Consider the following 14,288-nt stretch of genomic DNA (forward strand, 5'->3'; position numbering starts at 1 on the left):
TTGTCCCATTTAAAAGTTACCTTCACAAGTCTGGCGCAAAGAGCTCCATTTGCATTGGAAGAGGCCATGACAAAGAGGCTTCCAGCAAAGAGCAAGTCTAGCGTCATTGACCGGTGTTGCTATAATGGAGAGATCCAGTAGTTGCTGGAGCTTTACATTGGCGGGTGTTGCTGGCTGTCATTGCTGTAACGCAAAGTGTAGGTCTTGCATTGCGGGCATCACTGGTGGTCACTGTCAGCACGAAGAACAAGTCTCACAAGAGCTGTCCGTTGTCAGTCATTGCCAGTGGCAGAGTTTCAACGTGAACTCGCTCTGATGTAAGAAATTCAGACTTCAGGATTTTCACCATTTTCTTTGGAGGAGCTTCCACTGATGCCAGACAAAGGGCCAGGACCTGAGTGGCACCTTTTGGAGATCAGGAATCAATCCAGCAGAGGCCAGCAGGAGGGATCAGGTCCAGTAGCAGGGATGCTTTATTGTGTCCTTGTAGCTGACACAGGAGGCTAGCCTTGTAGTCACTCTTGGTAAATAGGGAACAAGGCAAGCAGGTCCACTCTTCTTCAGGCAGCAAAGCAGTCCTCTGGCAGTAGGGCAGTCTTTCTTCTTCCACAGGTCTAGGAGTGTTATGGTGAATGACTCTGGAGGTCCTGTATTTACCTGGCGCCAGCCTGCGTGTGGGGAATTCCCAGACCAACCCTCAAAACTAGTTCTGGAAAGTTCTTCCCCTTACCCTAGTCAAAGCTCCAAACTGTCTGTGGTGACAAAACGGCATGGTGTTATGCTATTTTGTGTCTGCTGTAGGCAAAAAGCTTTGAAGTATAGGCGGAATTGGGTAAAGCCCCACTCCAGTCATCCTGCCTGAATGGCCCGCATTGTCCAAACCTAAGCCCCTTTTGTGTCCCTGCCTGGAAACAAAACACAAACCCCATCAGCAGAGTCATTCAGAGTCATGTGATACTGGCAGAAGATATAGTTTGTTGGGACACGAAAAGGCCAACTTTTTAAAAGTAAAATCTAACTTTATCATTAAAGAGGATTTTAAATTCCAATTCATTTGAGTGTGAACAGCATATCTCTAGCTGCTCTCTATCTGAAGTTAGCACGTATTAAATGTAATAAGGTAACCCAGTGTTAGTCAATGGGAGAATTAGGCCTTTCAACAGGGAAAAACGACTTTAGGAGTTTTTTACTGCCAGGACATGTAAAACATAAGTGCACATGCCTTAGTTATTAAATGCAGTGCACCCTTTCCTGTAAGTCTTTTTAGCCTAAATTACAGGTGATTTATAAGTATTAAAAGGGAATGTGTTGGCCTGGCATGGAAAACATGTATTTTGCCAGGTCAAAATGGCAGTTATAAACTGCACACACAGGCTGCAATAGCAAGCCTGAGACAGACGTTACAGAGCTACTTCAGTGGGTAGTACAATGAGTGCTTCTGCCCACTGGTAGCTTTGAATTTACAGGCCCTGGGTATTATTAGTACCATTCACTAGGGACTTACAAGTAAACTAAAATTGCCAATTAGATGTAGTCCACTTTTATCCTGTTTAAAGAGTGAGCGCAAATGGTAAAGTTCATCAAGTCGTAAAGCCAACAACAAATTCAGCAAACAAAAGGGGCGAAAGCAAAATGTTGGGGGAATACCATGCCAAGGATGTCAGGTCTAGCAAGCTCACAGAACGATCATTCATGTGTGCAGGAGATACCCTTGGAATATATTAGATAGTTATCATAGAGTCAAATCATTTATGGAATTATTCTTTTTCGGAATTCCTCCCTTCCTACCATATACATGTATTGTCACTTAAGGTGCCAAATAAGTGGGTTTCCAAGTTGGCCTTATTATCGGTAGCGACTGCTACCGACAGGTGTGGTGGAGCAAGGGTGGGCAGGGGTGCGATAAAATGAGAAAAAAACACTTACCTTGGCCGGCTGTCAGCTCTCTTTCCTCAGTCCTCTTCCTTCTTCCTATCTCTGACTGTTGCAGGAAGCACCCGGGCTCCCAGGCTTCCCTGAGGCTATCGTTGTGATTGGTCTGAGTGCCGTGGTTCGGCGCTCAGACGGGAATTGGGAGGCTTTGCATGTTCTTCACCAGGCTGTGTAATGCATCCTAGTGGGGAACATGCAAAGTGAGCATGACTGTTTGGCCGGTTCAAGAGGGCTGGTCAAGCAGTAATGCGTACTTAAGGAGTGCAAACCACTTCTCCCCTGCTCTGGCTAGCCCTGCCCTACCCCGAGAGCCACTGACTTCATTAGGGAAAATAAAATGATAATAACAATACATTATTATCATTTTCTATTTTCTTTTGAGCAGTGGGGCAACGCTCCTCTGCCTTACCGGAGGACCCGCACTGCATATTACAGACATACCTTTTGCCTATAGTCTTTTCAATATTTCTCAGTCTGCGGTAAGGAAAATTAGTTTCTGTCTTCATTTAGTCTTTCCTTGGCTGAGAAGTCAATAGCTAACACTAGATTGTGCCAATAAGTCACCTTCACTCAGACTGTTTGCAGCTTCAATACTTACTGGGAGCCTAGTGATCCCCTCTGTCGAGATGTCTGTGCCCCCGACTTATAAACAATTTCTCAGCATTACTTTGAGAGTAACAGTCTAGGGAGAGGAGTTGGCCTAACTGCTAGGGCGGTTGACCTCGAATCTGGGAAACTGGGTTCGAGTCTCTGCAATGACGCTGAACATCATGTGATTCTGGACAAATCACTTAATCTCCCCGTGCCTAACAAAAAAGAATAAGACCTCATGTAATGCAACTGGTGCTATATAAAGCGCTCTGATAACCGATTCAGGTCACGTTCGCGCTATATAAAACTCTGTTAAAAAAACACAGTCCTCGTGAATGTTGAAGTAAGGTGTAAAAAAGTATTTGTGAAGATCTTCTGCATCATTGCCTAAGTGTAATATCCCTTATAAAACACTCTATGGAGTAAATATTATGTGGGCACCAGCAACCTATAAAAACCCCTCACATTAACAAATTTAGCAAATAAATTATCAGTACACCATGCATTTATAGCAATTAAATAAACTCTTTGTAAGAATTGAGGGAGAGTTCCTACAGCAGATATGAATTACAGGGCTACCCCCAGGACATTCCAGAGAATCTTTGTTAGGGGGCAGACTGTGAAGATTAAGGATAAGAAACAGAGGCCTCCTATAAAGCTAGGGATATACCCCCTGCCATTTCTTGTCCCATTGCACCCAGGAAGGGCTAGACCCACAGGCTAGAAGGTAGTTAAATGAGGCAGATTTTCTTTTTCGCGTGCCTTTGTGTTTGGTTTCTCCTGCCTTGAAACTCCCAGCTCCACTCCACCGTACTTTTACACCTAGTGACAAAGCTCTTAGGAGGACTAGTCTGAGTGAAATAAACAATAGGGAAGAACTACCTAGAACCAGTCTCAGAACTGAACTACTGTAATACTCAAATCATGTCTGCCACCTTAGTATAAAGATGGCGCCAAAATTTCCAGCGACTGTGCCTGGATTTCTCTGCCACGAGTCAAGTGTTTCCACACCAGTGGCAACAAAAACGTCTGTGTTCTCCTGAGCAGGCATTCAGGATGATGATTGGTATGAGGGCCTGCCAAGACCCTCCTTCAAGGGAAGGGATCAGACCAGCTTCTCAGGCAGGACATGGTCAGTGTCCTTGCTCTATGGAGAGGCTTCTCAAGCGAAAAGGGGCCATGAAGGAGCATAGACAAGTCAAAGTAGGAAGGCGGAGGCAGGAAGAATCAGAAGCTGCAATTCACCGACACTAGAGCACCACCACTCCATTGCTGTAGTGTTCTTATACATTGTATTGTAATTGCATTATATAGCACACTACTCCCGGACCCATAAAGGATTAGTGGTGAATTTGTATAGTGAAAATGAAACTAATTTAAGTGGTGGATAGGTTAGTCCGTTATTTGGATTCGGAAAGATAGCAGAAGGATAGAAGAAGAAACAAGCATTGGAAATGCAATAGGTCTCGCACCATTAGAGTTAGTGCTTTTAGAATTGTTTATGGGTTTTTTTTGTAAATGTTTAGCATTTTTGTTTCCTGTAGCCAATGCTAAAGAATTACAAATAAAAAAAGCCATAAACATTTCTTAAAGCTCTAACTGAAATGGTCTGAGACCTATTGCACTGTGTGAGGGTGAGGGGTTGAGGGTGAGGGTGAGGGTGGGTGAGGGTGAGTGAGGGTGAGGGGTTGAGGTTGAGGGTGAGGTGTTGAGGGTGAGTGAGGGTGAGGGTGAGTGAGAGGGTGAGGGTGGGTGAGGTGTTGAGGGTGAGTGAGGGTGAGGGTGAGTTAGGGTGAGGGGTTGAGGGTGAGTGAGAGTAGTTGAGGCTGAGTGAGGGTGAGTGAGAGTGAGGGGTTGAGGGTGAAGGTTTGAGGGTGAGGGTGAGGGGTTGAGGGTGAGTGAGGGTGAGGGGTTGAGGGAGGGTGTGTGTGGGTGAGGGTGAGTGAGGGTGAGTGAGGGTGACGGTGAGGAGTTGAGGGTGAGGGTGAGTGAGTGTGAGGGGTTGAGGGTGAGTGAGGGTGAGGGTGACTGAGTTCACAGTAAGCACGGCTACATAAAAACACTGCATAGTCACATCATCTCAAAAAAGCAAATCCCCTTAAGAAATGCAGAATGAAATAGAACGTGAAGCATCCATGTGCCTCAGTTTCTTTGGTTTCAAATGGACTGGTAAGTAGGGAGACAGAAGCAGCGTGTTCGTGTTCCTATTGTGAGCCAACACATAATGAGCACAGTGCAGTGTGCTGAGGACAATAACGTGCTTGGCGCTATTAGAAGAAAACAATTAGTGATTATCAGTTAAAATTACAGCCATACGTCACCTGCAGGCTCGTGCCTTAGTAAATCTGTAAAGGAGCTCAGGCGGCTAACGCGCCCACTGCGGAGATATGCAGCTTGCAGGTCATAAACTTGAACACTATACTGTTATAATTTCTTTTAAAATGCTAACCTGCCCGGACTGTCGTTCTGTAAAAGTGTCCTCTCCCCATGCTGGAGGATCATGAACATCACTCGAACCACAGGATAATTAACAGAGGGCAAGGAAATTGTAAACACTTGGTAAAGGCATTTAAATTAGTATGTACTGTACAGTGCTTTAAAGTATAGACTCTAAAATCTACTACTATTATTGCTACATTTATTAGGCGTTTGTAAATGAAATAAATGGATACCATTCTTATTTTTGTTGGAAGTGTGCAAAAGCATAAACGAGCCACTGGTGCTGCAGCGACTCCCGACACTGATCATGTTATCTGAGCGAGGAGCTGAGCGAACTGATTTTCCTCATGAAAAATGCAATGGCCCATAATGCTAAGAGTGACACTTTGCATCTGTTGGAAAGGCCAGGATGCAGGGTGGGAATGAAAGAAAAGCATCAGCTCGTGCATAAAACATGAAAACAGTGAGCTGGGGCCGTAAAGGGAAATGCTACAATTAGTGCTGTGTATGAAAATAAATTCCTTGGGCATTCAATGACAATGGTGGAGATATAATTAACAATGTTCGCATCGGCCTGAGGTATTTAACGGGTACCTCTTAATACTGGGAACGCAGTTGGCACCAGTGGAAAGATCTGACTCGAGCAGCAACTGGGAAGTATTGTCTAGGGCTGTGCGCCAGGATTCCAGGAATGTAATGAAGGTTTCCAGCAGGCAGGCGGGTTTCTACTGGCATGACATGTATATTAATGCCCTGGCTGCTACAAATAAAATCATGAGAGCAGGTTTTTTGTTCCCTTTATCAGTGCACACTTCAGGCAGCAAATGTGGGCAGAAAACACTTGAAGTGTTAGAGCAGCAGGACTGACAAGTAAACAAAAGCACAAAAGTCATGTTACAAATGAACATAGGTGGCTTTAAAGGAGGTTTTGTTTAAGCAGCCTAGGGGCCTTTGCCGTGTCAGACGTGAACAAATGCCTGGCATGTTTCCTTTGAAAAGGCCCATGCGATCTGAACAAAAACCGCCGCGATGGCCTTATCATGCGGGGACTGTGCACGGAGGCACAAAGGGGGGGGGGTTACGGGGCAGGCTGAAGAGATCTCTGAGCATCACTAACAGGAGCGAACAGCAGCAGCCCTCGCCGCAGGAGCAGCTGCTGCCCGCTCTAATCACATACCCATAGTACACGTTTAAACAAGATATTTCTGAATGTGCCTGTAGTGGAAGTTCTTTTTCCTCCAAGTCCCAGTCCATGGTGGAATGTGGTTGAAAAAAAGCGAAAGAGAAAGCAGGGTAACCTGACCCAGGAGGGGGGAGGAGGGAGGAGAAATGCGTCTCGGCCGGAGCAGGGGGCGGAGCAGGGAGAGCGGGCTTTAGCACGGCGTCAGTGTTGGCATTGATGGGGGGTAGGGGGGAAGTGGGGATTTAAAAAAAAATGCGACACGGCGGGCAGGGGAGGGGGCAGAGCGGGTAAAATAAACAAAGAAGACGGAGGGAAGAGAGGGGAGGGGGGAGGAGAAATGCGACACGGCGGGAAGGGGAGGGGGCGGAGCGGATAAAATAAACAAACAAGACGGAGGGAAGAGAGGGGAGGGGGAGGAGAAATGCGACACGGCGGGAAGGGGAGGGGGCGGAGCGGGTAAAACAAGACGGACGTGCACGCGCTTTTAAGCTCAATGCGCATGCGCATTGAGCTTAAAAGTCACGGGCACTGCAAGGAATCGCCACGATTCCTTGCAGTGGATAAAGAGTGGATAAGCCCCCATTGTCTCGCTTGCTCGATGCGCATGCGCATCGACAGGCGAGACCTAAAAAGGTTTGTATGTATATAGTGCTTGTTACAGCTGATGAGGTGTTGAAGTGCTTTTTTTTGGCAAGTAGCCCACTACTCCGTAAACCCGTAAAGGATTAGTGGCGAATTAGTACGGTGAAATATAAAAGCAATATGAATGGTGAATATTAGTCAGTTATTTGAAGTGAGAAGGATAGTGGAGGGATAGAAGGGGAGGAAAGGTTTGCATTCATAAAGCACCTGTTACCCCTGATGGGTGTTGAAGCGCTTTTCTGGCAAGTAGCATGCTACTCCGGAACCCATAAAGGATTAGTGTTGAAAATTAGTATAGTGAAATGTGAAGGAATTTGAGTGGTGGATATGTTAGTCATTTATTTGGATAGAGAAGGGTAGGCCGTAGGATAGAAGAGGGAAAGAGGTTTGTATTTATATAGCGTTTGCTACCCCTGATGGGGTATTGAAACACAGGTGGCGAGTAACACGCTACTCTGGTACCCATAAGGATTAGTGTTGAATTAGTATAGTGAAATATGAAAGTCATTTGAGTGGTGGAAATGTTAGTCAGTTATTTGGATTGAGAAGGGTTGGGGAGGAGTAGAAAAGTGAAAACGGATTGCATTTTATAGCTCTTGTAACCCAGATGGGGTGTTGAAGCGCTTTATTGGCGAGTAGCTTGCTATCTGGAACCCATAAAGGATTAGTGGTGAATTAGTATAGTGGAATATGACATTTGAGAAGGGAACATGTTAGTCTGTTATTTTGATTGAAAAGGATAGTGGATGGATAGAAGAGTGAAGGATTTAGATATTGGTTCTTTTTTTTTATTGGATGAGTAAAAAGGGGTTGTGGAGGGGAAGAGCCAAAGGGAAGAGTTTAGAAATGTTTGTTTCGGGCGATCCCTATAGTAAAAGAGGTGTCAGATGATGAAAGGAGGAGTATAGTAGGGAAGAGTCTAGAAAGGGTTATTCTGGGGATCATGGTAGTGGTATGGGGTTTGGGATTAATGGGAGTGTGGATGTAGAGGATATATTGAAAGATGTAGAGGGTGAGAAATAGTGTAGTGCATTGGAAAGAGTAGTAGAAGGAAGTTTGAGATGAGTCAAAGATGAGCTAGAAGATATATTGATAGAAGTATAGGCTGAGAAAAAGGGGAGTGCATTGAAAATGCTAAATTAGAAGAAAGTAATAAATATATAGATCCAGAAGTACATTGAAAGCATATAGATGCATAAGTATATGTAGAGTTAAGATATTGATAGATGTACAGGATGAGAAATAGGGTAGTCCATTTGATATGCTTTTTTTCAGGAGAAAAGTAAACACACAGATCCATGTACATAGATGCTCAATGGAAGCAAGTACATATAGACCAAATAAACTCCAGTTTTAAAGTGTTATTGTACTTTAATTTTTATTTTGTTTGCAATTTTTTTAAACATAATTATTCTACATGTTAAAACAGAGCAATACACAAAGATAGGTACATCTCTATAGTGAAAATAAATGCTTCTATACAGAGGGATTTGCTGTAATTTTCTGTTTGCGTATGGTGCTTATGTGGGGAAGAGCCAATTCTTGACTATTTTTCTGAAGATGAGGTGGCTGTCCATGGATTTTATGTTGGAGGTTAAGAGTTCCATAGTTTGGCTGCTTGAACAGAGAAGGATGTGCCACCCATGTTTTTTAGGTCTCGCTGGTGGTAGCGAAAGACCTATTGTTGTGGGTTTGCCGGGAATGGCGGACAAGGGGTGGTTACGCGCTTTACCTCGGCGATTTCACCTCGAGGACGCACTTCTGCTGGCGGGCTTTGAGTCAACAGTGTGCACGCACTCCGGAAGACGTGCTAGCATTCAGCAGCATGTGGGGCAGCTGGCGGCATGCCGGGATAATTGCTTTCAGTTTTCCGACTTTATTGTGGGGGCATGAGCGGCCGTCTCACTGGCGCCATGTAGTAGAACCTCCATTTGCCATTCATTTGTAGGTGATATTATAAATCGTGCTAACTCTGCTGCTGCTATACGCTATACGTTTGTTTGTTTTCAACAAATCACTAATTTCAGTATGCGTAGCCTGCTGCTGCAGGTTGCAGTCTGTTAGCTTTGAACAAATAACTCATTAGTTATACTTGACCTGCTGATGCTTAATCTTTTGGTGTTTGTGGAGCTGTGCTTTGGTTGTTTGTCAAGCTGTACCGCCTTTGAAAACTGGACCTCTTGATGTACAAAAAAACATAAAGAACATATGCGGCTGCTTGTACAATCTCTACACTAGTATACGTCATTACATTATTCATTCGTCATTACCGCTGTGTTATTCAAATTGTTTCGCACAAAAATTAAGGCCACCGGTAACATTTGTACATCTTATATTGAGTGGAATTGTGTCAGCATTTCCAAAGTGCTACTGCCACTTTGACCAAACTTTGCGGCTGCTCGTATCCATACAATATTTATTTAACTCTTACACGTTCTTACACATAACCCACCTCCACTACGTCCTTTGCCCACAACTGACCTCTACTACTAATGTGCCTAACCACTGTGTTGCGCATACAAATTAGGGCCACTGGCAACTTCCCTCGTACAGTACCTATTTTACTCCTACACGTTGTTTCCTACATCCAACTTCCACTATCGGTGTGCCTAACTACTGTGTTGTGCAGACAAATTAAGGGAATCGTTAACTTCCCTACATTTTGCGACGGCTCCTTCTGCCACAAATATTTGGCTCATATTGCGAGAACTAATAAATCACTGCTATAAACTCGTGTGGCTATAGTGTGGAACAAATAAACACTTTCCGTAATTGCAAGCCTTAAGTCAAGCAACGTTACTTTCACTCCCCTCCCCAGGCTCCACTGAGACAGCTTTTCATATTGGTCTCTGTAATATGGCCTCAAGCAGCATTGCTTTCACTTCACTCCCTCCAACCCCCCCCCCACCCCCACCCCCCCTCTGTTGGATCCACGGAGACAGCTTTTCTAATTGGTCTCTATGATATGGTAGCCGCCCGTTGACGGCCCATCTACGCTCACCGATGTGCTCCTCTCTGGCAATCACAGCACACCTTGGCATCATTCACAAGTACCCACAACACCCCTGATCACAGCAGCAGCACCTCTGGGGTTCTTACCTCCAAGTCCTCTCCAAACCGCGACATGCCATGTGTTTTTGCTTTGGTCGCCCCCTCCCTGGGCTGCACGAGCTGCGCAGCACCCATAGGAGTACGGCGAAGTCTGCAGGCGCCGCCACTGGGCACGAGCCGCAGGCCACGCCAATGTGCACGCTCACTGCACGCCTACAATGTGAGCATGGCTCTCTTTCACTTTCCCATGTTGAAGCAGCAAGCTGCTCATGTTTCAAGCAGCAATCTGCTCATGTTAATTACATTTATAGGAACAAGTCTTGATCGTAAGTGCACGAATAAAAAGGCACACTATTTCATTTGCATGGAAGTGTATACGTAATGCAACCCTTCGGCTAGAGCAGCCCTCGCTTCGGACTGGTGCTGACAGAAAAGAACCTCTTTTCTGACTCAGACTCGGGTGCGTCCAGTAAAGTTGCCCCAGGAGTATTTCTTCATAGGCAGCAGAGCCAGGTTTTATTCAATGGACCCTTCTCAGCAGCAGGCTGAGTATGTCGTAGAGCACAGTTTAAAAGATGATGATGGTGAGTAGTGTTTCTGTAGAGTGTGTTAACGTGAGTACGTGTCTTTTGAATATTAAACTCAGGACCCTTTGCTCCTTAGACCACTAACACGGGGCTTACGTCATCAGTCTCAGCAGAACCCTCACCCATCCCCCACCTCATGGCTGCCCACATCTCGACACTAGCACCCCGCCCCCTCACCTACTTGTAAAAATACAGTGAGAAAAAGTCCCATGTTCCCACTGCCTCGCCCAATACTGCCCCGCAGCGTCCGTAGCATTAACTGTGTCTACATCCTCAGATGATGTAAGTTGTCGCCTTATGTAATGATCTATCTCAGTTGTAAAGAGCTCTAGCGCCTTTGGGCAATATCTGCGCTATTTAAAAGTAAATAAATAAAGGAACTCGCTTCCGGCCCAAAAGCTTATCCTCAGGGTGTGCTAACCCCTTCACTGCTCTTAGTGCACCCAGACCCGATGTGCCCCCTACACTAATATTAATCAAACTGCCCCCAGTTTTGAGATCCCTCGCTTTGTGGCTATCCCATTTAATTTGTCTCTGTGCCTCCTCCACAGTGTACAACCCCTTCATCTCCTCCCCAATCCACCCCACCCTCTCCAACCCCTAATTACAAGCAGCCCCACAGGGAGATGCTTCACTAAGGGATAAGCTCATCTCTTTTTGCCAGGAGTGGGAAAAGGGTGGGGACTAGGGCTCTTCAATAATTCTGGTGGGAGCAGGATAGTCTCCCCCGTATGGGAGAGCGAGAGCACTTCCGGCTGCCAAGAATGGCATTGGTCAGACTGTGTTGCTTGAAAGGAGAGCTATTTAGAAGTAGTGTGGCTCACTGGTTAGAGGCGGCAGACCCGAGAGCAGAGGACGGCCCAGGACCAGGGTTCGATTCCCAGCGCGGCAGGTTTCTGGACCAGGGTCAGCAGACTCGATAATTCTCTCGCCTCGGTGCCCACTCTGATCAGCGATCACACTCGGCAACTCTGGGCATTAGCTTGTCATCTTCACTAACGGCCCCACCAGACCGCCGGGGATGCCTGGTCTCACCCTGGAGATACCCATTAAGGGACCATCTCTCAGGGAAGCCAGGAAGGGTTTCGCAGCGGTCGAAGCGCCTTGGGACCCTCCGGGTAAGTAGTGCGCTATATAAATGCCTATACACATACATTTATGTCCGGGGTGGGGGCGGAGGGGGGAAGGAGGGGTGTCGGGATTCATCCATCCACCCACCCACCCACGCACGCATCCATACATCCATCCATCGGGAGGGACTGAGGCCAGAGCCGGTCCTAGGCCTTCTGAGGCCCTGGGCGAAAGGGAAGATGTGAGGCCCCTTTAAGTGCCTTACTGCCTGCTCGAGTGCGCGCAGCGCTTTTCCAGCATTTCATATCGGGCCCACTGCTCTGCGGTCTACTCTGCGGGGCTGGCGGTGGGGCCCCATGAGCGCGAGGCCCTGGGCATCTGCCCACACCACCCATGCCTAGAACCGGACCTGACTGAGGCCGGCTCCTTGAGTCACTCATGGAAGATGGGCTGGGGTAGGAGCTTGGGTAGCAGCCTAGTTTCACTCATCAGAGGTGGGCGGCCTCAAACAATAGAAGGGGTGTCATTCATTCCAAAGTAGTCTCCCCGCTAGAAAAGACGTCACTCAAGGAAAGGTCTCACTCATTTGAAGTAGGTCTAACTCACTGCAAGGTGGTTGCACTCTCTGGATGGTGGGCTTACCCGATACATGTTTCCAACATCTTGAAGGTAGTGTCACCCCCTGCATGTGGTCTCACTCGATGGAAGGACATCTCATTCAGCATAACATATCCACCTCGACTGGAGGTTATGTTAGAAGGTGATCTCCAGGGCACAAATCCTAAACAGGCATTTGCAATGCAATAGGTTTCGAATTTACGCGAGTTTGAGCTATTGACATTGCAAATCGCAATGCCTTTTATTTTTGTTTTTAAAACATAAATGGCATTGGCATTTACAATGCCAATAGCTTAAACTATAGTAAATGCGAGATCTATTGCATTGCAAATGCTTGTTTTTTCTTGTATCTTGGGATTTTGAGGCAAGGTGCCCCTTTAGAGCAGAGGTTTCTTTGTTGAATGTGTTTGGTGATTTTATTACTAATGAAGAGCGGTCCCATTCCATGTATTGCTTTGTGGGTGATACAAAGCAGCTTGAGCGTGGAACTTCTGGCAACCAGTAACCAATGCAGGGCTTTCAAGGCAGGTGAGATGTGGTCTCGCGATTTGATATGCAAGAGTAGTCTGGCAGCCAAGTTCTGAATCCGTTGTAGTATTTTCATGGTCGTTAAAAGTGATCCGTGGTAGAGGCTACTTGCGTAATCGAGTTTGGACAGGACAAGGGAGATGGTAGCTTGGACCTTGTGTGGAAATACCAAATGAGGGAGAATTAGTTGAAGCGTTTTTATAGTGACATGCAAGTTTAAGTATTTTTTTAATGTTTAAAGTTTATGTATCACGCTACTTGTTCTGGAATTTCTCGAGGATTGCACCCACCATCAATAAAATTAGTGTACTTAAACATGTGTCATTTAACAGTTCTTTGATCTTCGTTAAATGAGGATGCACTCCTGTGCATGCCGCGCCTGACAATAAAGTATTCTCAACCAAAAAGGATTTAATTAGTGTTGCCTATTTTGGTACTTTACAGTTGCCACCTCTGTGAATGGTACTTGCTGGCATAATGGTTGAGTGCACACCGGTTGGTGGGGCGAGGGCCATGTTCATTGTGCCTCGAGGATTGTGTGTGGCACAACCCAAAGGCAGCGCAGGCTAACCGAGACATCCAAACTTCAAAGATACGGCTTTCTCGTTGAACTGACAACCAAAGATATTAACACACTAGGGGATTCAAAGGAGGGGAAAGCAAAGTCCCTGTGGCCAGAAGGGTAAGGACATTAAATGGGGGCCCGTGACGACCTGTCGCCCTCACTAGATTATCAAGACCTCTGTGCATTCTACCAGGGAGAGCCTGAGAAGAATTGGGGTTTGTGGCACAAACTATTTTTTGTTATGAGTTTGCCCCCACAGGAATGCTGACTCTACTTCCCTCTGCAATCACAACAGGGTGAGCATAATTACAGTTTGCACTTTTGTAGTTGATATCTCAGAAACAGGGTGCAGTAGGTCTTGTGTGTAATTTAAGTAAAGTACTTACTCTTTCTAAAGACTTAGCACTGACTGTACATTCCGAAATTAACATGTATATGCTTATTTGTTGAGTTCTGAATCTGTAACCCCTCCCATCTCCTGAAGTAAGGCTTCGACCGCTCAACTTTGCTGCTGTGGGGGTCAAGTGCTAGAGGGATGGTGCTCATTGTTGGGTCCTTTATTAAGGTTTCCCCTAGGACACCAATGGTAAACTGCTCTTGTTTACTCAGTCCAGTTACCTCTGTCAGGCCTGAGCCCCCCTTGAAAAGTTCCCAAATGCCCGGTCCCAGTGCAAAATTGTTATGTATTGGTGTAATTCCGTGATCCTAACACCTCTCTGTTGTTTCACCTCTTTTGTATCACCGCATTGGTTACGGGGTTGACTTAATAGGCAACTTCGTAATATTACCACTTTCAAAAGGGCTTTGCACTGTAAAAGAATTTACCAAATCAGCACACGCATCACATTTGGTAGAATTTTTGTTGTCACGTTCTAAGGGCGGCTAATATTGCTGCAGGCCTCTCTGGCTGTGTTGAGGCCTGTTTGGCCGAAATAGAAGGGTTCCTTGAGTTCCTGCCCGAGGGAACACATCTTAAGGGCTAGAGTTATTTGAAAAATACTGTACTGACAGCAAGCCAGTCATTGAGGTCAACTCAGCCGCTGGTTCAGGTTGCAACAGGAATAGCACTTTAGTGCCAACA

General features: G+C 46.0%; 1 protein-coding gene across 2 annotated transcripts in view; it reads left to right on the forward strand.

The window, feature by feature from the left end:
- The window catches only part of DENND2D (DENN domain containing 2D), a 637,596-nt gene that overhangs the window by 402,621 nt on the left and 220,687 nt on the right, over nt 1-14,288 (forward strand). The gene's annotated exons all lie outside the window — the stretch shown is intronic.

This window comes from Lissotriton vulgaris, chromosome 5, assembly GCF_964263255.1.
Source record: "Lissotriton vulgaris chromosome 5, aLisVul1.2, whole genome shotgun sequence".
NCBI classification, from domain to species: Eukaryota; Metazoa; Chordata; class Amphibia; order Caudata; family Salamandridae; genus Lissotriton; species Lissotriton vulgaris.